Source organism: Fringilla coelebs (genome assembly GCF_963513975.1).
Source record: "Fringilla coelebs genome assembly, chromosome: 6".
Lineage (NCBI taxonomy): Eukaryota > Metazoa > Chordata > Aves > Passeriformes > Fringillidae > Fringilla > Fringilla coelebs.
The window spans coordinates 28,934,871-28,961,959 of record NC_140034.1 but is presented as its reverse complement, the minus strand read 5'-3'; positions in this window follow the sequence as shown (position 1 = coordinate 28,961,959).

Here is a 27,089-nt window from a genome sequence, read left to right as displayed (position 1 = left end):
AGTTATTTTCCCCTCTCAAAATTGTTATCCTTTGTTACCCAAATAGTACAGGATTTTGTTGTTTGGGGTTTTTTTGTTTGGTTGGTTGGTTGATTTTTGTTTTGTTTTTGTTGGGGTTTTTTTGTTTTGGTTTGGTTTGGTTTTTGTGGGTGGGGTTTTTTGGGGGTTTTTTTATGTGTGTGTGTCTACTCTTTAGGCTGAATATATTCCTTCCTATAGCATTTGAGGGGCATGCATGACTTGTGTTTTCTCAGTTGCTGACAATTTCTCATTCTGTTTGGACAACCTAGACAGGGAAGATCTTCTTTATCAACATAAAGTCAGCCATCAACTGAATCATAATCACTCCCAACTTGATGCCAAAAAAAAGACAAGACAAGATTTATAAAAAAAATACTTAAGAAACACCTGGAATGAGGACTACCTTAATTTTTTTTTTTCACTTATGTTTTAAAACCTTCAAACAGAAGGTGTTTCTCTCACAAAAATTCTCTGCATATTAAAAAGTTGGTAAGAAACTGGAACACTCCTCAGCTATCTATTTGGTTTGATCTACAGGGCTTTCAAAATCTATACATCCATAGTTTTCTCTTCACAATTCCCTGGGAAACTATAAGTCCAAAGGAATCTTCTAAAATCTGCGTCTTATTTATAATATGTCTGCTCAAGTTCCTTACTTTTCAAAATCTAATTGTTTGTGTGGCCTATCTTTAGGCAAAAATTGTCAGATACAGACTTGTTCAATGCTATTGAACAAAAATCTAGTAAATGTTTGAAATTAATATATGCTTTACATGGTTAGAGTTCTAAAATAAAACAGTCTAGATGTCCTTCTGAAAAATCCCTTTCTAAAAATGACAAACAAAGAAAACTTGTGACTCTTTGTCTTCTCAAACAAGATCACAGGTCTAACACGCCATGAATGAACAGAAAAATCTAAACCAAATCCCTGGATGCCATTCTGCTGGTGCCAAGTCTGGAGCAGGAAAGGCAAAGCAAACATTGCAGCAAATCATTCTCTATTGGTGGATTCAGCTCTTGTCATTAGGACCTTGCATTTTAAGTCTTTCATGTGTTTGATGCAGTAAGGAATAATGGCAAGGCAGGGATATGGGGCTGCACAAAAGACACAAGCATGGAGAAAGAGGAAGGAAAGGAAAATCAAGAGAGAATTATGAACTGTACCCTTCCTAGGCTTGACCAAACTGTATATCATCTTTTTTAAGGAAATCAATTGAAAGTATGTAATGACAATGAAATTTTACCACGTTTTGAAATTATTCAAAGCTGGCTCAGTATCTTCTCAGAAATATCAGGACACAGTTTGGAAGCTTTTGCACATCTATATTAGGCAAATTTCTATGAATTACAGTCCTGACCCCACCCCACTAAAAAAACATTTGCAGCATTATCATCTTAAGTACATATTTATCATACAATGAATGAATCTGAAAAAAAACAAAAAGGGGAAAATAATGTCAAGAGGAACTTTACAGTGTTTGCTGTTACTGTGAAATAATTAGGATCCAGATCCAAGATAGAACCTCAAGCTGAGATGTCTAGTAATGGAAAAAGAATCAAATTTGCAAGGTGTTCTGAAGATTATCCAGAGTAATCAGAATGGCATACAGTCTTGTTTGACAGAAGAGCTATAAACATTCTTCCCTACTGGCCAGGCTGGATTTAAGTGTTGAGGGTCTTCTTCTTACCTCACCTGTTGGTATGTGGTAATACAAAGGGAAAATAAATTATGAGGGGTTTGGTTCTTGCAACAACAATGCCAGAGAGAGGAGGTGGGAAAGAGTACAAATAGATAAGAAGGAATAGTAGTCAAGTCATCTAAAATTAATAAGGACAGCAAAGAAGAGCAGAAAATGCAGTGATGAAAACAGAATGGTGATACCAATGTGTATTTCCTGTCTTTCTTCTCTCAGATAGGAGACTGTTGACTGCAATCATACATTTAATTACCTTCTATTTTATCCCATTATTTACATTGAAGTATATATTTCACTTAACTTGATGTTGACAGTAATTTATATATACATGTAATTATAAATTAGTATGGAATTATTGCATAATTATCTACTTGCTTAAATAAAATGAAACAATGCTTAATATTCAAAAGAAATGCAATTTCCCTTTTGTTATGGAAAAAAAATTGCTTTTTTAAGGAAAGATTTCTGTTTTACTGACATTGGAAATACCAAATAAGAAAGTAGCTCAGACAAATATTCAGGATTTGCATTCATATACTTAGACCTGTAAAGGAAGCCTGTATTTAGCATGATTGCATATGTTTGTTTGAATATGGAAAGGGTTTGCATCATTAAGATTAAATTAGTGTTTGATAAGACTTTCAAATGACCTGCAGTTATAAGCCTCCAGTTCAGAAGCATTGTATATTAAGGTGGAAAATATAAGCTCAAAGTCAATGAAAAATAATGTGATTTAACATTGATTTTACTGTGAAATATTCTCCAAAATACTTGAATTATTTCCATATACAGACTCAGACCTTCATAGCTCATGAATATAGGTTCTGTATTTCAGAGATTTAAGAGTCCATACATCAACATTGATTGCAATGACTGTGTGAAGGTGGGAAACCTTGTGTGAGCCTTGGAGCTGGTGACAGCCCCTTGCCTTTGTTAGCAGTTTTTTTGTTTAAAGTGAAGAGTCTCTCCTGTATTACTAATAAATTGAAACACCTCTACAAATAGAAAAGAAAGGGGGCATGAAACATAAAGTAATTTTGAAAAAAATATTTGAAGTTAATCTAAATCTGAACTTACTGTTCAAATGAGAAAGCTGGTTTCAAATATTTGCATTTTGCTTTGTTTTTCATCAGAAAATTTGTAACTCTACAGAGGAGTTTCTTCAGTGAATATATTGACCTCAACAAAGTATGCAACTGAAGATATACTTCCTTCTGGGAGTAGTATTCACTGTTAGACAGGTAGGGCAATGACAGCTTACATCATGTGATAGGGAGTGAGATAAAAATGGACTCATATATGAGCATGAGACGTATTAGAGAAAACCATTGTAGTTCTCTGAATCTTTACCTGCTGTCCTGAAATCCTTTGGATGCCTCTTAAATCCACGTCCTTTCCTTTTTCTTTTTTTCCAGTCCAGTTCTACACAATTTCTGTGTCTCTTCCCAGTTCTTTTGCTCCACATGCATCCATAAAAAAACTTTGCTGCTGCTGCTGAATGTGAAATTGCTGGGAAAATTCATGCCTGCTCTGGTATCATAAACCTTAACCACTTGGGACCATGATTATTCTCTAGTGAAAGGTAGAGAAGTGAAATTTTGATTTTATTGGATAATTTGGTTTTTGAAGATTCTAGCTCTATTCCAAACAGGTGGCCAGTGTTTTGACTGTAGCCATATTGCATTTAATGTAAGTACTAAAGCATGAGAGACTTTTTTCTAGTATAGAAAATAGCAATTAGCAAAATAAAAATTTTTATTAGTAACTAACCAGTTGTAGGTTTAGCCCTTGAGGCAGCTAAGCAGCATTCAGCTGCTCACCAACTACCCTGCTCCCAGTGGGACAGCAGAAGAAGAGAAAAAGAAAAAAAACTTACAGTTCCTGAAAAAAATTATTTCATAAAAAAAGAAGTGGAAGAAGGAAGAAAGAAAATAAACAGTCACTCACCACCTTCCAAGAGCAGACTAATTCTCTCCCAAGCAAAAAAATGGTAAACCATCTTAAATCCTCCTTTTTTTCCTTTTTATTGCCAAGGATGACATTACATGGCATGAAACATCTGGGTTTTCTGTGTTATCTTCCTGGTTGTGTACTCTCACAAGATCTTGCATCTCTCCCTGTTCACAGGGGAAGTGCAGCAGAGTGACAAAAGGCCTTGATGTTGTGCAAGTCCTGTTCAGCAACAGCTGAAATATTGGTGTGTTACTAGCATTGCTTTAGGCACAAATCTAAAAACCCATTGCCATACAAGCTGTGTGGAGAAAATTAACTGCACCCCAGACAGATATAACCAAAATTTGCTTAAGAAATTTACACATTTTGGGGCACATGTTAAAATAATTTGCAAACTAGAAAACTATATTGATTTTGATGACAGGTACTAGTTGCAGGTACTAGTTGACAGAACTAAAATGGTGGCAGTCTTCTTGAGTCTGACTGTGATACTGACTTAAATTTCATCAGGTCACTTTGCTGAGAGAAGTTGTCTTACTCAGGTCTCATGAGAAATATTATCAGAATATGGCTCATTAAAGTAGTACTTATATTACAGCATGCTGTGATTTTTGATTTTAGAATCCTCAAAATTTTCTTAAAATTAAAAATATATGTGCCCATACTTATATGTACGCACATATGCATCCTCACACTCACTCATATATATATATATATATAAATGATGTAACTCTTAAGGTTCACCCAGAAACTCGAAATTTATTCAAGGACACTGCAGATCATGTTTTTTCATTTGAAATGCAATTAAAGAGTTTAAAAGTAGCTTTACAATAATGTTCTGATATTCATGAAGAAACTAAAGAATTGTGATGGATTTGTATGAGTGCTGGCAGATTAGACTTTAATCCAGCATTATTTTTAAAACATTCAACTGGCCAAATGATCAAAATTCTGAGATAATCTAATAGAAAAAATTAACAGAGGATTAAGAGTGTCAGGAGTGTGCTGGGAGGAAACTGTGACTTTTGAGAAGCCACGATGCCTAAACATTTTAGACCCTGACTAATCCATGTTGTCGTCATTAAAAGGAGTATCATTGGAAGGATTTTAACAGATGTCAGTTCTCTTAATCTTCTATCTCACTGCTGTTGTTGACAGCTTACCTAGATCTTAACCAGTGTTGCATTGTCAACAACTAATAAAGCCAATGACATCACTAAGAAATTGTGGGGAGTTTTATATTTCATTTTCTTCTAAATTCTTGAACTTACTACATGAATTCCATTTTCAGTCATAGAGCACAGAAGTCAATCCTCTACTCTTGTGCAATCCCTAAAACTGTTATTGGAGTAGCCATGCCACTTTAGTGGAAATAATTGTTCATACACAGGGTTATTACAGATGCCATCTGGGGTAATGGCAGAAAATGACATGGTTTAAATGATGAGCAAGAATGTGCTGTGGGACAGGTGAAAATATAAACATATTATAACATTGTGAGCCATTTGCTTTAAGTGTTAAAGATCCTCTGCTATAAATTTCCTAGCCAAGGTTAAAAGGACATTATGTTTGGCTACCTTCAGCTAAGAGTATGGAAACCAGCTGCAAGAAAAACATAGGATTTAAATACATTTTAAATGGGTATTAATTTCAATGCTCTATGGTGTGTTATTTCAGAGATGAGTAGTGGTGTTCCCTGGTGATTTTCCACCATTATAAATCCCCATGACTGAAAGAAAGTAGTTTGCAATGAATGACATATTCAAGGTAAAGTGAGATTGCTACCTGCTGTTACAGCTGGTAAAAAAGAAAAACAACTAATTTATCTCATTTTTTCCCCACACATCTTAAAAGATGAACAACTGACCCAAATCTTATGATAAAAGAGGAATTTTCGTAAAGTTAGATTTTTTTATTGCAATCCAGCTGGTACTGCAGTTCTGAAATATTATTTTTACTTCATTAAAATTCTTAAGTACTTCTATTTCCTTAGAAAATCTATATTTCATTTAGCCCTTGGCAGAAGAATCAGACTAGATTCTTTGGAAGGCAAAAAGAGGAAAGAATTTATCCTACCAAGGTAAAAAGTATAGAAGAGATGCTTTTTGAAGATGGAAGGGTTTTGGGGATCCATGAATACTTCTCTCCTTGACCTAAATACTCCCTTCTTGCTGGTAGAAAGATTAAAACATTGAGAGGGATATGGAAACTCTGTCCAACACTTATCCCCAGACCTATTTTTTTCTCTGTCTCCAGTACTGCTAAGATCAGTTGTAAAGCAAAGTTTACACAGAATCACTGGGGTAGACACACACAACAGCTCTTTTGCACAGACGAATTTAATGAAATGCCAAATGGTTCATCATCCTTCAAAAAAAATGGGGTTGTTTAACTCTGTGACTTTGGTATTGCCAACATCAAATATGCGAAAGTATGCACCAGGTAACTTTTGTAATTGCAAAAATATTATAGTTGCAAAAATATCATAGTATTTATAGTATTCACAAGCAATATTTTTCTGGTTTTCAGAATACTAAAGCTCTTACTTTCCAGCCTCAATTACAAGACTTACAATAAAAAGTCCTTATTTTAAAAAGGTATATTTGCATGTACAGTAGTGAATATCTTATATTATTATAGATTAAAAGAAATGTTGTTTTAAGAAAGATGTTAAATATGTTGGGACATGAGAAAGTCATAAAAAATGATGAATGGTAATCAGTATTTCTACTGGTTTTCTATTTCACAGAGAGTTAATTCTGATATATTACCATTTTCTGAAAATTAAGGATTATGTGAGTCACTAGATTCAACATAAAATTATTTTTATGTGATTCAAACAAAGTTTTTAAAATAGTACTCTGGTCTTTTGAGAGTATTGGAAGCAAAATAAAAATGCCATCTTCTTCTTCTCACACCAGAAAAGAAGTTGAAGGGTGAATTTTGGGACTGTGTAACTACAAGGGAAGAAAATATGAGAATGACATTTGAAATTCCATGTCAATCATTGCTGTTGGAGTTTTCCTATCCATTGCCATGCTTAATCCACAGACCCCAGGGAAACACTAGAACAGTAACAAAGAGTAAGTTTGTCTTGCTTAGCCTACATCCAGGAAATAAATAATCTGAAGTTTACACACAGTTCTGTTCTTCATGCAGCACGTTTTCATAGTGTTCACTGTTGTTGACAAGAATCAGGGTAGGATTTTGATGAAGGTTGAACCACTGCTGACAAAGTGGCAAACCAGAGACTTCCTACAACCTCTCCTTTTAGTGCCTGCTTGAGAATAAAGAGATTTTTAAATTTTTACTAATATGACAGAAGAACACATTATTTTGAAAATTATAATCCAATTTTTTTCTTTTTTAACAGCGGGATAATTGCAATGATATTTACTGCCCATCCAGTGGCTGTGTAAAAAGCAATGTGTTGACAAAACATCAGTGCACAAGAAAAAGTAGCAGTATAATTAAACCACCATAAGTAGTAGCAGCTATCTTAAAATTGTCTGGCTTCCTCTTGCTCCCCTTCTCCTAACTTGCAGCAAAGATTTATAAATGTGAGTTTTAAAAGCATTTCCACAGCATTCCTTGGTAGTAATTGTATTCACCATTACTGATAGTAACTGCATCAGTACAGAATGTACAAGAATGCTGTTTCTTTGAATGCTTCTTACTTTGATCACTGCTCCTCTAAATAATATAGGAGGTTACTAAGATTTTTTTTCTTTAACGTCAATCTACGACAAAGAAGCACCATTGCTTCTTACTGCTTTTAAGTGATGCATTCCGGTTGAAGTCTGATTTTATACTCAACTATTGCTAATATACAGCATTACCAGGCTGGAAGAGTGGATTCTTTTACATAGAATAGATTTACAAAATTTATCCACTGATCTGTTGACATTAAAAATTCCTTTAGATGTGCAAGCTCATATTGACCTAGCACCTTTGAATTACAGTATCTCTCATATACTATAATACTTTTCATGTTGTGGTGGTTTTTTATTATTTTTATTATTTTCTTAACCTTTCCTCCCCCTGTTTTTAAGACTATTCTCTCACTGCAGAGCTTTTGGAGGTAATCTATTTTACATTTTATGGCCCAGTACGTGACATGGAAGTCAAACTTCAATAGCATTCTCAAAGAAAGCTTCTGCTGTTTGTCTGCATTATTAGCTTTAACATCTTTGCCCAGGAAATTATTCAGTAACTGCCTGTAGCTTTAAAAGCAAAGCAATTAACATGCAATCAAAACTGAATAGTGACTCAATAAGTGAAAAACACAAAGCCAAATAAATAGATGAGCAAGCCTATATAAGAACGTCATACTTTCAAAGCTTCAATCTCTGATTACCAGACAACAGCATGAAGTATGAAGAAGTCTCTGGGAAAAGAAATCCCTCTATTTCTAGGTATAGGTTTGTGTTAAGTCCAATGGGTTAGTTCAATATGGGTAGCTGAAATAGGTACATAAAATTCATTTAACTTCACATAGATTGAAAAATTCACTGGGCCTGGTTGGTACAAAAGATTAAGAAAATCTGAATTTATATAAAAACATACACTTTTTTTCATACTACTGCTATATGTTTATTTTGATGTCTACTAATAAACCACAAAGTGCATATACAGTTACGTGTATTTTCCTTATCTACTGATAAGTAGAGTTTCAAAATAATATGAAAATGCAGAAATTGCAAATATAAAGGTATATTAAGTTAATTAATTGTTATTTCTGCCTTTCTCTAATAAACTTCTAGGAAACCTGAAGTGATTAGAGGCTTGTCACTTAAATTCCACTGACTTCTATGAAATTACACACGTGGTCAGGAGCACTGCTTAATTTAAATATTTTATATACATATTGTCATACATCTTCACTGATATAAGGGAATAAGGGCCTAAAGTTGGGCTACTTGCATCCTCCTTAAAGCTGAAGTGCTGAGTAGTTAAAACGTTTTGCCTAAAAACAGAAAGGAAAAAATTATTGTTCAACATGACATACAATAATGTCTATGATAAGGAGGCATGGAAAGGAATGTGCTCTTAACTGAAAATGGAACCACCTGATCAGAAATTGATTTTATTGAGTTAGTTAGGGTCCTTAAAGATCATCTAGCTCCAACCCCTTGCCATAGGCAGGGCTACTTTCCAGTGCCAGGTTTGTGGAATCATAAAGTTTCCTGACAGTTCAATTTTTCCTTTGAAATGCCTGAACTATACTTTTGAGTTAAGGTCTGTGAGAGAATTTCTCCAGTTTAGTAAAAGTGCTTGTATCAGCTGCATACAGCTGAGAAAGTACAGAGGAAATGCAGTTTAGCTGCGCATCTAGGCTGACAAAAAATTCTCTCAGAAATTCGGAATTAAATCTGGCCAAGAATGTCAAAGAAAACAAGAGCTTCTTCAAATGCTTCAATACAAAAGCAGAACAAAGGACAATGTGAGACCACGACTGCATGGAGGTAACAGAGGATGCAAAGAAAGCAGAGCAACCAAATGCCTCCTTTGCATTGCTCTCCAATGACAAGACCAACCCTCAGGGATCCCTGACTCAGGAGAACAGGGTAAAGAATGTTGGAAGACTTTCACTTGTTGGAGGGAAAATGGATTAGAGAACATCTAGGAGAACTTGACATCCACAAGCCATTCACACGCTGTTGTTTCCCTCTCAATATCACAGAAGGCCTTGACAACACGGAATTAGGAGGATTTTAACAGTACTTACAAATGTTTGTCCTTCTCATATGCTTTGCATTTATTCAGTTAGCATGCAGACACTACAAATCAAAGACAAGTGGTGTTGGACAGCAGGACAAGTGGGTAACGCCTTGGGATGATGAACTGACACACCTTTGGGCACTGCTAGTGACCGAACATCTTTCAGAAAGAACAGATCCCAGAAGCTTCAGCACTGGCTATCATAAAGCCAGCATATATGGCTTGATGTCATCTGTACATAAAAGGTGAATAATAATAAAAATGTATCTTCCCTTCTCACTGATCAGGTCCTTCAGTTGAGGTAGCAGCTTGTAACTGTTCCTTCTTATAAACCAGTTTAAAGAAAAGGGTCAATGATTTGGTTTTTTAATTTATAATACAGTGTCATACGTGACAAGCCGCAAACTCCTTGAAAATGTTAGCAAAGGTAAATCAAATTTTCAGTTCTCATGTGTGTAATATTATCAGGAAGGCATTTCAGATGTATCCTCATAGCACTACATATACACAAAGTATGAGGACCCCACATGAAAACTCAAGTATGTGCAGAAAAGATCTGAAAAATTTTAGCTTGTTTGTCCAGAAAAAAAAACCAACACTTTCTCTGCAATTTGCATTATAGATGTAAAAACAATCACAATATGTCTGTGTACTAAAGAGCAAAATTCCACTTTTTAGGACAACAGGCAATTGTTGCCTTTGGCTCACCCCTGTAATTAAAAATGACTAGGATTAAAGATATTTCTAGCACATGTCCTAGTATAAGTTCCAGTTCATATGTAGTGCATTTGCTATATTATAATAAAAAAGAAAAAATATCCACAGTGCAAATAATGGTAAAAGAGAATTATTATATCTCTAAACAGAAGAGCAATATAAATTTTAACAAAAGGAAAGCTGGAAAATGAAAAAATATTCATACATTTTGGAGGGACTTTAAATTACATTTGCCTATGTTCTCACACTTTGTTTGATTTTCTCCTACAAGTCCCACAGAGTATTATGAAAGGATGATACATAAATATTTCCATAGGATTTAAAAGTGATCTTGAAACAGCTGCAATTAAACTAATAATAAAAAAAAGCTGTTAGGATCTTACATTGTCTGCCCAGAACTATCACGGTGGTAGACAATGTGTTAGTTAGATAAGTTAAAATTGGTTTTCATTTTTCTGTAAGACAGAAACTTTCACTGTACAAGACCAGGATCTGTTCTCTCTGAGGCCCATGTCGAGTCTCTCTGCTGGAGGTACCACGCTTGTCACTGAATCCTGATGGCACCTACACAGGAGAAACAAGCCTGCTCTTGCTGCCTTTAATATCAGCAGTAGCGTTCCCAGCAACTTACAAGGCGGGAATAGAGATAGGACCTAAGCACTGCCTTCATGGTCTTATCTCCCCTCAGTTTTGCTGTCTGTTAAGAAAACCTTGAACTTTAATGTCCACAAATCCCCCAGGACTCATTCCTACACAGGAAGGCAAAAATTGGTTATGCATGTGACAGCGATATACAAAGGCTCTTAGTGAATGTGCGAATCCTGGAAGTGGCATGGTTGTGGGGTGAGCATCTCCTAAGAGATATTTGTCCATAGTCATTGAGAGAATTTAATTTCTGAGAATTAAATTATTAATGTCAGCAAAAAGGCTTTAAAATCAAAGATAAGCAGTGTAAGAAATCTTTTCTGCAGAAAAAGTCTGCTGGTAATAGTAATAGACAAAAATAAATTAATTTTTCTAGGTCAGCTCTTCCCCTTCTGTGAAACACCAAGGATATATGATTATAGATTCTGTAAATTGTAGAGTGGATAAGGCAGGCAAACCTGATATTTCATCAAAATAAGGTTTCTGGTGTCTCCACTTTCCAGGGGTATGAAGTAGCTCCAATTCAAACATCTTCAATACCCTTGATTTTCTACTTCAGGAATCTACTTTATTTGAGGTGCAAGACAGATTATCTGTCCTTCTTAAATGGAAAGCTTCTCCTTTCGTGGCGTGATTGGTCAAAAGGTACCACCTGCATGCTGTTTGGAATGATGTCAATGTCTAGAGAAGAGAATGATTATAAATTAATCTTAGAAAAGAGCACAAAGTATGATGTTGAACATATAAAACTTACAATATTGGGTGGAAAGAGTTCTAAAATATGATTTTATAACGGACTTCTGACTATGATAAGTGATTCCAAAACATTCTGAAAAGATTTTATTTGAGCAAGCAGATCAGCTCATAAGGATGAGGAAGGGCAGGGTGAACACTGCTTTTTAGCTGCTCTGAGCACTGTATCTTTTTTCTTTAATCTGACTCTTGCCAAGCACTAGATTCTCTGATTTAATTTCTTATTAGCTGCACTGAATGATGAAAAACACAGTGGCCTTCACAGACATTTCAGAGCTGACAGCTTTATTCTTTGTGGACAAGATACATTATTACTTGATCAATTTTTGACTTTCGCCTGAGTCAGATTTTCTTAACAGTGTGCTAAAAAATAGTTTGAGAATTTGGGAGATTCATTGCAACTTTGAATAGGATTCAAACAACCTCTGAATTATGCTCTGCTCTTCTCCATAGGCACAATATATGTCTGAAATATGATTCTATATTGTGAAGTTTAACAGGGAAGTACTAGGATTAAGTTAACAGTGCAGTTACCAGTGATATAAGTATAGGGAAGACAGAAAATTTTGTATGGTTTGCCATTTTGTTTGGTTTCATTTTTCCAGTCTACCCTGAATAATGTGTTACTCTACTGGTGTACTTTCATTTGAATTATTGTGAGGCACACACAGGTCTCCAAGTATTGACACTGAGAAATTGCAATTATTATTGAGTTGGACTTGGACATATTTCATTACACTGATATTTATTTCTCTCTCATGAACTGCAATATATAGCTGTCTTCTTCAACTCAAAACACACCGAAGTTTTTAAAGAACTAGAGACCATTACTGAAGCCACATTGCAATAACTCTAATAAATTGCACCTGTGAACTCCTCTCTGGAGTTATTTATATACTGTATCACAGGTTATTAACAGAAAATAACCCACTGAGATACAACATTCTTGTTTACAGTGAGATGCTGGTAGTGACAGCAGGAATATAAAACATAAAATCAACAGGGAACATAGAACTAATAAAAAGACAAGGGTCTATAAAGCAGAAAAAAATCCAAACCCAACTGTGATGGCAAAAATAAAATAAAATAAACTTCCATCATAAAATAATCAAAAATCTGCCGTATATTTATAGATACCAGAGAGCACAAATACCCACTGAGCTTGAATACTTATGGCTGTCAGGAATTTTGTGAGCTATTCAGAATCAAAATTTGATCAGCAGAACATATATCTCAAAAAGCTGGTTTTGTCTATTTCACTATAGCAAACGAAAAGGATATAAAAGGAAAGAGAAGAGAAGAGAAGAGAAGAGAAGAGAAGAGAAGAGAAGAGAAGAGAAGAGAAGAGAAGAGAAGAGAAGAGAAGAGAAGAGAAGAGAAGAGAAGAGAAGAGAAGAGAAGAGAAGAGAAGAGAAGAGAAGAGAAGAGAAGAGAAGAGAAGAGAAGAGAAGAGAAATGATCCACTGAGAAAATCACATTTAAGGATAAAAATTTTTTTTTTTTTTTTTAATTTTGAGAAACTGAGAATATTTTGAAACTGTTTGGACTCATTATTCTCCTTAAAATAGTTTACAGATAACATCTAGCATCTTTACAAGTATCCTGATACATACTATGGATAGTTGCTGTGAATATATTAACCATTCTGTTGCTCAGTACCAAAATTTCTCTTTGTCACACAAAGAGAAAAATCATCTGAGACAAGAATGATAACCTGTAAATGGTGTGGATACAATGATTATTTTATATAGCATTTTATATTCTATGGGATGTAGCCTACAGAGGTCTGCAAAGCTCCTCGTCATTCTACAATCCTCCACATCAGTTTTTACATTGTGCTTTTCTCTTTACCTGCATTTGTTTGATGTCACATTATTTTCAAACGTGCAGAGGGATTTTTCAAAATAAAGAGAAAATAAAAAACTTTTTTATTTTAAAGAAAGATAATAGGTAGGGTGTTTCTCTTCCTACTTCTGACAGTGGAAAACTAGAAATGTAACCATTTTTAGCACTCATTAGTTGACAAATTCAAAAGTGACATCTATCAAAATAAATGAAAGGCAGAAATAATTCCTAGCTATAAGTATTAGATATTTAGGTTGGAAAACATACCACAAAATGCTGGTGGGGTTATAAGAGGCTAAACTTTGGTATAGGACACACAATTACATCCCCATCTCATGTGGAAGTACATCTTCTCATTTATGACAGAGTAAAATAGTGAAAATATCTGGGATAAGTCCAGTTCACATATCACTCAATCCCAGAAAACAGTGCCAGACACAGAGTAACAGAGTCCTGAAGTTTGGAGATGGGACAAAAAGTTCATATTTATGTCACCAGGAGAAAAATAGCATGAGCAATAGGAAAGGCAAAAATGTTGCTGGCTAGCTCTTGGAAATCTAGTCCTGCTTCTCATCTGAACCAAGATTCTGTGGTTCATGCAGTGAACTCTGAAATTATTTCCTCGTCCCTCAGACCTGTTTCATTATCCATGCAAAGAATTGCTACAGAATCGCTCTGAAAACTTTATCTGCCCTTACCAGCAGGATGTAGTTTATATCAGCCAACATGGAGTCACACAGCACCCTTTCCCACTAGTGTGGACTCGTCAGGAGTGTGAAGGTTTTACAATATAAATAATATTATTCCTCATTCTGCTTCTAATTCTGGGTGCCCATAGTAAAATACAATAAGCCACTTTCAGTCAGGACAGGTACTGCTCTCTGGGCTAGTCACTGACCCACTGCATTAATTCCCTATAGAATGCCCAAAGGGTAAATGAAATCACCCAGCTCCCCAAGAGCTGCATATCTTGTGGGGTAATTTCACTGAGGGTCTACTCTAGCTGGATGCCTTTCTGGCATTCTGCACCTCTAGCAGGGAGTATTCCTGTTGTTTGGGAGGTTTTTTCTCTTTTTTTTAATTCGTTTTTTCCCCTGCTTCATTCTGAACAAAATATTTCACAGCATTGTCAAAAAGGCTGAAGTAGACAACTCCCTGTGTTATTTTTTTTATCTGAAGGGAATCATTGTTACAAATAGCTTCACTTCACAAATCAGCTTCATGCTCACCCCTCCTAATGAGCAGAGATACCTGATTTATTCACTTCTTTGTAGGTTTAAAGTCATTGACTATAACAGTTGTAGTGGAAGTGATATACAGCCTGTAAGTCATACACGTCCCTTGTGAGGTTTTCCAAGGAGAATATTAGCATTCTTATATGTTTTCAAGGAAAATCTTCTCCTAATATTTACTAAAAATAGTGGGCACCAATTCTTTGCACTATTACCTGTGCACCTCTGTGCAATAAATCTGTACAGAGCTGATTAGCATTAACCAACTAAGAATGAAACATCAAGACGATTAGGATAATCTGATTTTTTGCCAATCTACCACACCCTACTGTTATCAGCAAATCTTGGAAATTCATTGATCTGATCTGCCTTGGGATAATGTAATATGTAGCATAACCTGGGCTTTGTTCCACTTCATCCTATAGATATTGCTCTGAATGTAAAATTGTGTATTTATTAATCAGTAATAACTTTTTTTGTATAAAAAGCAACAAATAAACCATATTTTTGTCTGCTGTTTCTTAAGCAGTGCAGTAAATTGAACTTTAACTGCCAAATCAGAAGTGGACACCTAATCTACAGTGCAAAGTTATTTTAATTTATAATGGACATTTTTGCTTAGCTCATATGTATCTGATGCATTTAAAAGAAAATAAAGGAAAAAAAAAAAAAACCACTTACAAAAGAGTACAAAGGTCCCTGAAGACACAGCATCTCATTTTCAATTCAGTTGGCAAGAATGCTAATTGCATTATCACATATTCAACAGCATTCAGCTAAGTTTATTCACTCATCCCTAAGACCTGGGATGTCTGGCAGGTCACTGCCAATAAGCACTACCTTGAGAATCTCAAATGATGGTATACAAAGAAAATTAGATGTAGAGCTGCTGAAAAAAGAATCTCTCACAAAGAAGATAAACCACTGAGATTTCAGTCTTTGCCAGCTTCATGACTGAGTCAAAAAATGTATTTGTCTCCATGAACTAAACAAAAAAAAAAAAAGCCTATAACTTTCATGAGCATAAAAGAGAAAGAAGGAAAATATACTGGATGATCTGCAAATGATAAATCATGAGATTACAAAGGATATAGATGAATAAGGAGTCAACATACCAAGGAGCTGCATCCCACAATCTTATACTCTATAATGTGTGTGTTGTACTCAATTTCACTGATTCTTAAATAAGAAAATGAAATTACTTTAATTTTTTGTTTCCTTTTCTTGTCAATAAGTTTGGCATTAAATTAGAGTCTGCATATTTCATAGCATGAAGAGAGAAATCAGGAAAAAAAGTAGGGATGACAGAAAAAATCAGGAGAAGTGGTGATCTTTATTATCAGGTATAGGAGCTTCAACAATGTGCTGTTTAAATACAACAGGAACAAATTAAGACTCAAATAATAAGTTTAAACATCAGTCATAGGGGTTGGCATCCTGTCCTTCAGGTATGTCAAGGGGCATTCCTGAAGGACAGGATGAGCCATTGACCACTACCTTCTGGATAGGACTGTCTCCAACTGCTTCCTTACCCAACACCCACTTATCAAATCCATCTCTTTCAATTTAAAGGATGCTGGGAGCACTGTGTCCAAGACTTCACAGAAGTCCAGATAAATGACTCTGTAGCCCTTCCCTTGTCCGCTGGCAGAGTCACTTCATAATTTAAGGCCACTGGCTTGGTCAGGTAGGACTTGCCGTTGGTGAAGACACACTGGCTGTCTCAAGTCAGCTCCCTGTCCCCCATATGCCTTAGCACAGCTTCTAGGAGGATCTGTTCCATGACCTTCCCAGGCACAGAGGTGAGGCTGACAGGTCAGTAGTTCCCAGGACCCTCCTTTCTATCCTTTTTAAGGATGACGGCATCTTTATGAATCATTTTTTTGTATCATTTATGTATTATTATTTTTCCAGTCACCTGGGACTTCACCTGATGGCCAAGACTTTTCAAATGTGGCTTGGCACTGCATCAGCACATATCCCCTCAGACTCTGTGATGGATCTCTTAGGATCCTATAGACTTATGCACATTCAGGTTCTTCAGGGGGTCATGAACCTGACATTTACTTACAGTGGGAAGCAGGTTGCTCCCCCAGTCCTCATTCTACTGCACATCCATTCAAGAGATGTGGGAAGAGGTGTTGCCAATGAAGACTGAGACTGTTGTTACTAGTTTTCCAGCATTTTTGGGGAGCTAAATTTTCTTTGACTTTACTTTTCTGGTCAGCATACCTGTACAAACCCTCCCCTGTTGTTCTCTCTGTCTCTTCCCAGGTTCAGTTCCATCTTCCCTTTGCCTTCCTTAACCCGTCTCTACACAACTGCATTTCATCTCTATACTCTTCCCTGAATACCTTTCCTTGTCTCTACCCTCTGTGCACTTACTTCATCCTCTTTAGTTGCCCACTCAGCCATCCCAGTCTCACAACCCTGATTTCTTGCTCCTGGGATTGCTAGCCCTTGCACTCTATCAAAGGTTTCCTCTGCCAGCACTGTTACACTCCTTTGTCTCTGAGGGAAGTCTGCCAGGGGATCTCCTTGGAAAGCTGGGAGTTTGCTTTCCTGCAGTTCAGGTGCCTAACTTTATTCCTTACCTGATCCATATCCCTGAGGATTGTGATTTCCACCAATGCATGATTACTGCAGCTCAATAATTTATTCTCCATGTATTCCAGGAGTTTTCTGGATTGCCTACAGCTCACTGTGCTACTTTTCTGGCAGATGTCAGGGTGGCTGAAATTCCTCAGTAGTGTGATGAAAGTGTGATGCCTCCAGCTACAGGACACTGCAAGTTTGCTGCAGTGTGACTGGAACACTTCAGAGTCACTGACAAAAGGCCCACAGTAATGACCACATAAAAAATTCCTCAGAAGCATCTTCTCTTACATGACTCGTTTGCCCTGCTTAAATAGTCAAATAGTCCCTTTGAAGCACAGCACTATCTTAAAAATGTCACTTTCTACTGTCTCAGTGATACTGTGTTCCTTTGCATTGCTGCTGGTTATAGAATACTCTTTTCCATCTAATTAAATATGGCATAAGTGGCTTTTTGTTTGGTTAGGTTTGTTCATTTTGGGTTTTGGTGGTTGCTGTTCTGTTTTTGTTTTTGCTTTTTTCATTTAAGTTCAGTGAACATGAATTTGGCCAGATAAAAATTAACATAGTTCAGATTAACATCTTCCTCCAAACAATTCAGAGTGGTCAGTTTAGTGGATCTGTACATACTGTTATTTATCACTTCATTAACTTTTGCTGTCTTAGAAGTGATTGGTTTGAGATTGTTGGGGTTTTTTTACATTCATAATAAATTTTTTTAATATTTTCAGTGGTAGATGTATTCCTGACATGCAAACACCAAGAGTCTGGACCTTGATAATAATTTCATTTAATTGACCTATACAGTATCTCTGCATTAATCAAAGTCACTGGGCAGTATTCAAATGCATTTTCCAGTGTGTGAGTGACAGGTTCAGATTTGTTACTCTGTACTCCACCTTCTCCCAAAAAATAGTCAATGTATCTAACTATCTTTGCAATTTATCTCTCAGTATTAGCTCAATCTAACTATCAGCAATTGTAGGATCTTTAAGCAATCTTTCTAGCACCCATTAAATCTTATAATTAATGATTTTCACAGCAATGCAGTATAAGGTAAATTTGCTAAGTAGAATAGAGTTAATTTTTCAAACAGATCTCAATGGGGATATTGTGTCTTCATAACTGACTACTGAAAAGGTAATGAAGAGAACTTACCACAAGTGCTCTGTCTTGGCCTTGCTGTATATTGCTAACAATAACACCAGAGCTGAGGAAACAGCTCGCTGTATTTCAGTGGGGGTGTTTGTGGAGCGAGCTATTGTCAAGGTAGTGGCAGCAGTGTCAAATTCATGGGTTATGTTTACACTGTGCTACATTGTTATGTTAAATGCAATAAAGTTCCATCAAGATTACTTTCATAGGAGAATGCAGAATGAAGTATCTTCCAAAGCCAAAGTGTGTTTAAATTCACCTTTTGTGATCTCTTCCAACAGCCCAGTATTGTATCTGAAACAGAAAAAAAACTCATTTCCAGGCTGCCAGCTCAGTCTATGTGTACAGGTGGACATCTCTCTGCTGGTTTCACAAAAGTTTTAATACAGCTGTTTGGCATTAGTAAGCCTGCTAGAAATCACATTGTCAAGAAAGCATAATGGGATTTTAATATATTCTCATCTCCTCCTGGCTGTCCATCTAGCTTACAGTTTTCTGACAGTGCTTTCAGAATTGGAGCAGCACTCATGTGAACAGTGCTGCCATGGCCAGGATGGCCTGCTTTGCATTATCCAGTTTGTGCAAGGACAGCAGGGTGCTGTCCCAGGCAGAGAAGATACTACATCAGTGTACAAGGCTCTAGAGTTGACAGATCGCTGTTTCTAGGGGGGAGTGCAGAATGCCATTTTCTCATCTATAACCTTTATGCTTTGAAGGTTAAGAGTCTGCTCAAAGTGTAACATATTAAGAGCAGGAATATTTCCAAAAGGAGAAACCAAATCAAACAAAACTATTTTGTTTTTAAAAGACCTAAGCCAAAAAGCATTCACTGATATAAGTTAATGAACATTATAGGTCTTTGTAAAGAAACTGTACAGTACATACCAGTACAGAGCATACTTTATGAACAATCCCAAAACACAGATTCTTGCAATGGACTGCCTCCCAGACATTCACACAAACACACACACACACGGAAAAGGACATTTGTGGGTTTGTGTATTACCAGTTGTGTCCTTTCTAACTCAGGCCTTTTGAAATCACTCAGTTCACAGCTAGAAACTATTTCCATACAGAACACATTTGATTAATGAGGACAGCTCACATTAGTCACAGTTCTTTCAAGAAAAACTTTGATACAGGCCATCTGTTGGAGTCTAGTAAGACTATACGCACATGCAGGCTAAAGCATTAAGCAAAGTATCTGAAGAGAGATTAAGAACACAAAAACAGGCTGTGTTCTGAATTAGTTCCTCTAATCTGCTCAAAAGTGATTTGACATCAATAAAAGCAAAACCAGGGCGATTTGTTCTCCACGGCATCTCAGATAAACTTTAAATTCAGATCCTGCAATTTTTTCCAGATAGTCAATAAAATGGATTTTTTTTTTTTAAGTACAGAGTTAAAGGCATGTAGTCTTTGTTTAAAAAGACTGGAAATCACCAGCTTCATGCCTTTAATTTCCTTCCAAGCTAATATAAGTGAAGACGGATCTGAACTGCAGCATGCTTCATAGAAGTCACCTTTCTGTCTTCCTGTGGCAGACACTCTTCATAAAAGTCATGACCCAGATAACAGTCTCCAGCTTCCTGTGAACCCTGGCAATTTGACTGCCATCTAATACTGAGAAGCCTGCTCATCTCGATCTGATATATGCTTTTAGATAAATATGCCATGCCTGGCAGCTTGTGGAGGGTGGAGAACAAGTGGACAAAGTTCTGTAATCCTCTGTGTTGGGCCTTCTGTAAAACAGACTTATAGAACTGCACCAGCAGAATCAACAGTGCACATGCTGCACATGGATGCCCAGAAGGAGATCAAAAAGCCAGACTTTTCAGCCTTTGGTACAAACCAGGTGGAATACTACCAGTACCTGGGAGGCATTCTTATACCTTATGAAAAAACTGATGGGAGAATTTGGGTGTGAAAGTGCCTGTGTGCAAAGTATAAAAGCAGAGAGTAAACACATATTGGATTTTTCCTTTTCAGTCCTCCAAGATTCTGCAAGTAGCTTTTGACTTTCAATAGGAATCACCCTGAGTATTCCTATAAAAAATTTTGCAAAAGTTCTCAAAAGCAAAAAGCCCAGAGCTCCAAGCACACTGCAGCTGAAAAAGGCATCCCAAGAGGAATGCAAAACTGCCACCACATGGCTTCCTCCACAGCTTCCTCCTTGGAACCAGCCTTAGCCCAAGGCTGCCTTTACCGCCTAGGGTTATGGCTAGGGTTGCACCTAGGGTTAGGGTTAGGGTTGTGGGTCATTTTTGAACAGTATATTGTGAATGCTCAGTTTTGAATTGCCAGATGAATTGCTTGGTGTTGAATATGTATGGAGGCCACAGGTGCAAGGTTCTCTTGTGTCTTGATCTTACTAGCTCTTGAAATCAAGCTCAATATTTTCTGTGACAATTTCTCAAACAGTTTAAGTTGTGATTAGTACAATATTTTGGAAAAGAAGAATGAAAATAATATGAATGTGCTGAACAGATGTTCCATGTAAATTTTGATTACTCCTGTATGTCATTGTTTCTTTATAATGTGATCATAGTTTACTGTGGAAATGCTTCTTTTTTTGTTCCTGTCTTCCAGATACTAGTACCTGCAATGAAATAAAGTAGATGCTTGGTTGTCATCCCTGACATTTTTTGTTCAAATTAAATGCAACATCTTAAACCTCCTTTAGGCTGTATTTGTTCCATAGGACAGCAGGCAGAATAAAAGGGAAAATTGGTTGGAGACATACAGTGTCTAGAAAGGGGCTGAAGAATCATGCATTTAGCATAATATTTCCCAACATTTTAAAAATTAATATGTCATGGAAGGTACACAATAATCAAATTTGAAGGGAGACAGAGAGAGAAAGAAAAACAACATGGAAAAGCAATCTAAGCAACAGGTGTGTCTCGGGTAACGAAAAAGATTTAGATCTATAAAGGTTACAAATGCTTTAAACAAATGTTGGGCATACCTTCTCAGCTGTATAAATACACCTGCTTTTTCTGCCTGTTTCTTCCACTCATCAGTTAATTCTTTTTACATGTCTTGCATCTTAGTAAAACAAAACACCATATATTACTGCTTCTATTGTTCTTAATTATGTTTCTTTCTCCTCGGGTATCCACTTTTACTTAGAAGGGCAGCAAGGGAAAAAAGTACTGGACTTGACACAATCAGTTATATCAAGATTCTTAATTAAGTATTTCTCCAACATTATTGCAACACTTGAAATGAACTAAGTCTGATTCAGTGAGGAGGCTTTATCTGGATAGAGTGCACCACTGCACCATCTCAGAAACAAAAGTAAATTCTTAATATATCCGCTGTATTTCAAAAGCAAGCAAATACCTTGTGACTAAAAATACAGAGAGGTCAGCGCAGACACCAGTTTCTATTCCATGCCAGAAAAAGTATATTAAATGCAATCACTGCTGCTGAAACGAGCTGTAGTCCCCTGTGCTTATAGTACATGGCCAAAGAATGAGCAGCTATAGTTCTGCTTTTCTCCTTGCCTCCTCCATACCCTGTTAAATTCTGTATGCTCATGTACAGTCATTTATCAATGCTAATCCTCATCTTAGTGAATTTACTGAGCTCATATGGCAGCTACTTTCCCAAGACCAACTCTTCAATGTATTCTGAAAGTTCAGGTAGTTTCATAAATTCTCTACAAAGCTATAAATCATATTCCTTGACAGCAGTCAGTCACAGTATGCTTGATAACAGGAGAGACACGGTATGCTTTGCTCTATCAAGATTTCCCATGTGGCATGATAAATTTCATACTCTACAATAGAAATACACAGATGATTTGCACCTCTTGGGTGCTTTTATTTGGTCATCTCACTTCTTGCCTGAATGGCTTTGAGCAGATACCTGAATGACAGCATCATATTTCAGGCACTGGCATCAGACATTCAGCGGTCTCAAGCTCTCTTTAGCCTTAGAGTCATCTTTTATGGAATGAAGCTTGGAATCACCTTCAGCTTCTCATCCATTGCATTGCTCAATATCAGTATCTTGATAGTTAGAAAGAAATTTATACAATTGTGTGTCAGGACAAGATCTCCAAATGCATTCCAGCTGATTTGGAGTATTTGTTCTCTTCTTAAATGACCATTTAAGTAGTAATTCTACCATTGGTGATGGTAGAATATTTTATCCAATAACAATACTATCAATGCTCATCACCAGTGTGTGCTCACCATGACTTGGTTTGGTTTTTAAGACTGCTCAGCATATGTTATAATGAACTCCAGATATCTCATCTAGCTTAGAATATATTATGTCCTTTTATTAAGTTGCATCTGCCAGACAGCTGTCTATTCACAAAAAGTAATATAATTCAGTAATTCTTAGATCTTACTCTCCTTCAAGCTATTGTTTCTTCCACTGATCCGCCAGGGAAAAATAATCAAAAATCTAACTAGCTGACAATTCTTTCAATAAAAATGTTTGCAGTGGTGGAAGCCATCAGTGAAACAAGTTGAAGAGAACTTCTTGTTCACAACCAGTCTCCATGTGGGACTATTGCACTGGAGAGACTTGTCTAATTTAAATTAGCTTCAGAAACCGGGGAATGCACAGAGGAAAGAAAATTTCCTTCCATGTGCCTTCGTAATAAACATATTATAGTGAAAACTAAGACTGTGATATCTAAAATGACTTTGTCTTCATAATTATTTGTTATGGGAACGATCAATGTACATAACAGCCAGCTCCTAGAATGCATTTGTTTGGTCATAAAAGCCCATGGAACTATGCAGATTCATGAAAAATCAAGATATGGTCCTGTAGAGTATTCCTTTATGAAGCACTCAAATTTTACATATGTATTCTCCTGGTATTTCCTTTGTAACAGAACAAATCATAAAACAAAGAAATTGTGCAATCAGAGAGGTGACATATGTTTGCTGAAAAACAAAACATGCACAAGTACAAACACAGAATTTTTTTTAGCAAAGATGTAATATTTCTTTACCAGGAGTTAGTAAGAATGAGAATGCATCGTCTGTTTCCAATCAAATAGACACAGAATTGGAAAGAAGTGCTAGAAGCTGATGTCATTACAAAAAGTGAACAAGCCTCATCTGTGTACTCAGTGTTACTCTTGGGCTGTAATTTGCTGTTTCTACCTGTCTGTCCTTTTTCTCTTTTGAACATTAACATGGAGTATCAAAGATGTGAAAAAATTGTTCTTTCAGTCCATCTCACTAATTCAGTTTGCAATATCAGGTACAAGTATATTTGGGGTGAAAAAATACACCCTTTCATTAAAAGTATAGGATGGCTCATGGTAGTTAAGAAAGAGGCAATGAAATCCAGCTGAAATTATGTAACCAGTGGTAGCTAGAAATTACAAGAATCTTCCCAGAAAAAGTCAAGAGAGAACCCATTAGGGTAAATCTACAATTCATAATAATCCTTTCTATATAGAGCTTTTGTTTCCATGGATTCATAAAAGAAAACACTTTGCATTCTGCAAGCAAGGCGATTAGACTCTATGCTACTGAAAACAATGATGCCCATATAATCAAAGCCATTATAAGTCAGACTATGAGTATGAGTAATAGCGTCCCTGAATCTCACTGGAATGCATACTCAGCTGCCTTTTTGCAGTAAAAAATACACTGTAAAGGGAAGAATCCACAATAAGTGGGTAGGTTTAAACTACAGTTTAGTCTTCAAAAAATCTAATGACCCCTGGGAAACGTTGCAAGACTGATCTCTTTCTGCAGGCATTCCCTCATTCATAAATCTATTTTAATTATGGTCCATGGGCAAAAGTGCAAACTTGGCCCTGATCCACAGCCATGCTCGCTGCTGTCACTTTGGGAGGTTCATGGAAAGATCAAGGAGAGTAACTGTAGCAACTAAATATTTAGTCATTATTATTCTTTCAGTACCCTATGGTTACACTCAGCATCATTAATAAGTGAATGTACTCATTGTTAGCTTACCGTTTCTGCTCCTTTTTCTCTCAGCATCTCTTTTTCTTTGTCCTTAGGGAACTTTGCCTCTTTTTCTTTAGCAAACTGCCCTTTACTATTCTTTATTAGATTTTTTTTTAACACCATTGGTGAAAACCAAATTGCTAACTGGGTCTGAAGTAGAATTATTGCAATTGCTTAACACTGAAAATTAAACGTCATTAATTGGTCTGGTTGCTTTCAGGAACCAACAGGATATAATAACAATTCACCTTTTTTTGAATGTACCATTTTGTAAGGTTCCAGGTAAAAGTTGATACTGTCATATTGTTATATTCCACATGATATGCTTTATGTTGAATGAATTACCTATTGAACCTTATGGTTAGAAACATATTATTTTTTCTTAAATAATTGAAAAATCTGAATGTATACAGTGAGCTACATAAATATGCCTCATACTTTTGCCTGACAAAATATGGATTTTAACAATAGTACTTTCAAATGTTATTTAAAAGATTTTGTGAATAAGCTATCTTTACTTTTACCAGCTGTAGGAAGTTTAATAAGGGTGAGTGGTGGGTTCTGTGATGGAGCAATCCTGGATGTTCAGGATGTTCAGGATGTTGAGGTATGTTCAGACTGGGGAATGACAGACTGGAGAGAAGTGCTGAGGAGGGCGACCTGGGAGTCCTAGCTGATAGCAAGCTCAATATGAGTCAGCAGTGACTGGCAGCCAGAAATGCAACAAGTAGCCCCAGGCAGCCAACCCTGTCCTGGACTGCATCCGACACAGCATCACCAAACAGCTGAGAGATGTGATTGCCCCACCCTACTCCGAGCCTTTAGAAGTATGGCCTTACCTCAAATCCCATGCACAGTATTGACCACCAGAACTTTAAAAGGACATTAAGCTATTAGACAGCATCCAAAGCAGGGCTATAAAGATGATCCAGAGCCTTGAGGTGAAGCCTTATGAGGTGTGACTTCTGTTCAGTCTGGAGAAGAGGAGACTGAGGGCTGACTTCACTGCAGTTACAACCTCCTCAGGAGGAGAAGAGGAAGGGCAAACACTGATCTCTTCTTTGTGGTGACAGTGACAGGACTGAAGGAATGGTACGAAGTTGTGTCAGGGGAGGTCTAGATTGGATAGTAGAAAAAGGTTTTTTACCCATAGGGTGATTGGGTACTGGAAGAGGCTCCCCAGGGCAGTGGTCACAGCACCAGCCTGACAGAACTCAAGAAGAATTTGGACAATTCTCTCAGGCCCATGGTGTGATTTTTGGGTTTGCTCTGTGCAGAGCCAGCAGTTGGTCTTAATGATCCTCAGGAGTCCTTTCTAACTCAGGATATTCTATGATTTACCATCAGTAATGTTTAAGTTCACCTGACTTCAGCCAATGGGGCCAAAAATGAGTCACTTTGAAGGCTAATGATTTGCTACCCTGTTCAATTTGACTAGGAGATAAAACATAGCCCATGAACTATCTTACATCTAAGCCTTTTAGATACTCATGAGAGATAGTTAGCAACTTGTTTGAAGCTACATCTCCATGTCTAATTCCATGCTTTGGCCTAAATCCCCTACTCAGTGCAGGCTTGCATTTTTTAATCTTGTGAACACACTTCTTGACCGATGTCTTGGCATTACTACTCCTTTATTTGAAACTCAGGAGCAGACTACTTTAATCTCCAGTAACTGCTTGTTTTCTAAGTTAGTGAATATCTAAACCATCCTCGAAGTCCTTATGAACATTATTTTTATTCAATATTTGTAATCTTCTTCTATATACAAAAATTTTTTAAAAGGAACTGAAAACTGCTTTTTGTTAGTTACTGTTACTTTTAAAGTAAGACTAACAATAAAGTATAAATTAATCTATAAATCTAATAAATAAAAAATTTCCAATTAATCTCATTGCTATCTCAGTGTGTTGCTTTACTTGGGAGCCAATAATATATAAGCTCAGAGATTTACCTTAAGAAATAGTACTTTGAAGGTAAATAATTTTTGATGGGTAACATAATGAACTTCTCATGTTGGCATCTTGAGGACACTTATGTGCTCAGGAGGGTGTATGAAAAATATTTCTCTATGAAGAATTCTTAATTTACGTAGCTAAATCTACTCACATTGCATTTTAGAACAAAATGAGTGGACTGTTTTCCTTGTGTATCATATTTTTGTAAATCTTAAAGCAGGCACTCCTCATTTTTTTTCCAAATAAAGCAGACTGAAATCCAGTGGGAACAACCTGAAACTTTTCAGTTTGTTTGCTTTTAATGAAAGCTGTTGCCCTTAGACACAAGAGTTAAGAAATAGAGGAATATTCCAGCAGTAAAATCCTTTTCAACTTGCAATTTCATAATCTTATTTCATGTGCATGTTATTTGATGAACATTCATCAGGCATTTTCCAAAATTAATTATTTTGGTATGACAGAAGGGGAAAGGAGAAAAAATACCACTATATTCCAGGAACATGAAACATTTCAAACTAAAAGTCTTTTCAAGTCTGTTATAATGGTAAATATCAGACAGGAAAAAAAAAAAGTTAATAAATAAATAGAACAAAATTTCTATGTATACTAGAACACCTTTTTTGCTTGTATTTCTTCTTGTACTTTGTAGATAAGCTAAGAAAACTACCATAAGCCATTAAGGACATTAAATGAACCCTGTGACAACTTTCTTAGTCTATTACTGTACTCCAGACTGGTAATTTCTTTTCTTGGTTTGTGTTTACACTGGGTTTGGCTTCCTTTGCAGTAGCTAGTACGCATCCAAGTTTTGGATTTGTGCTGAAAACAGTGTTGATAATAAAGGGA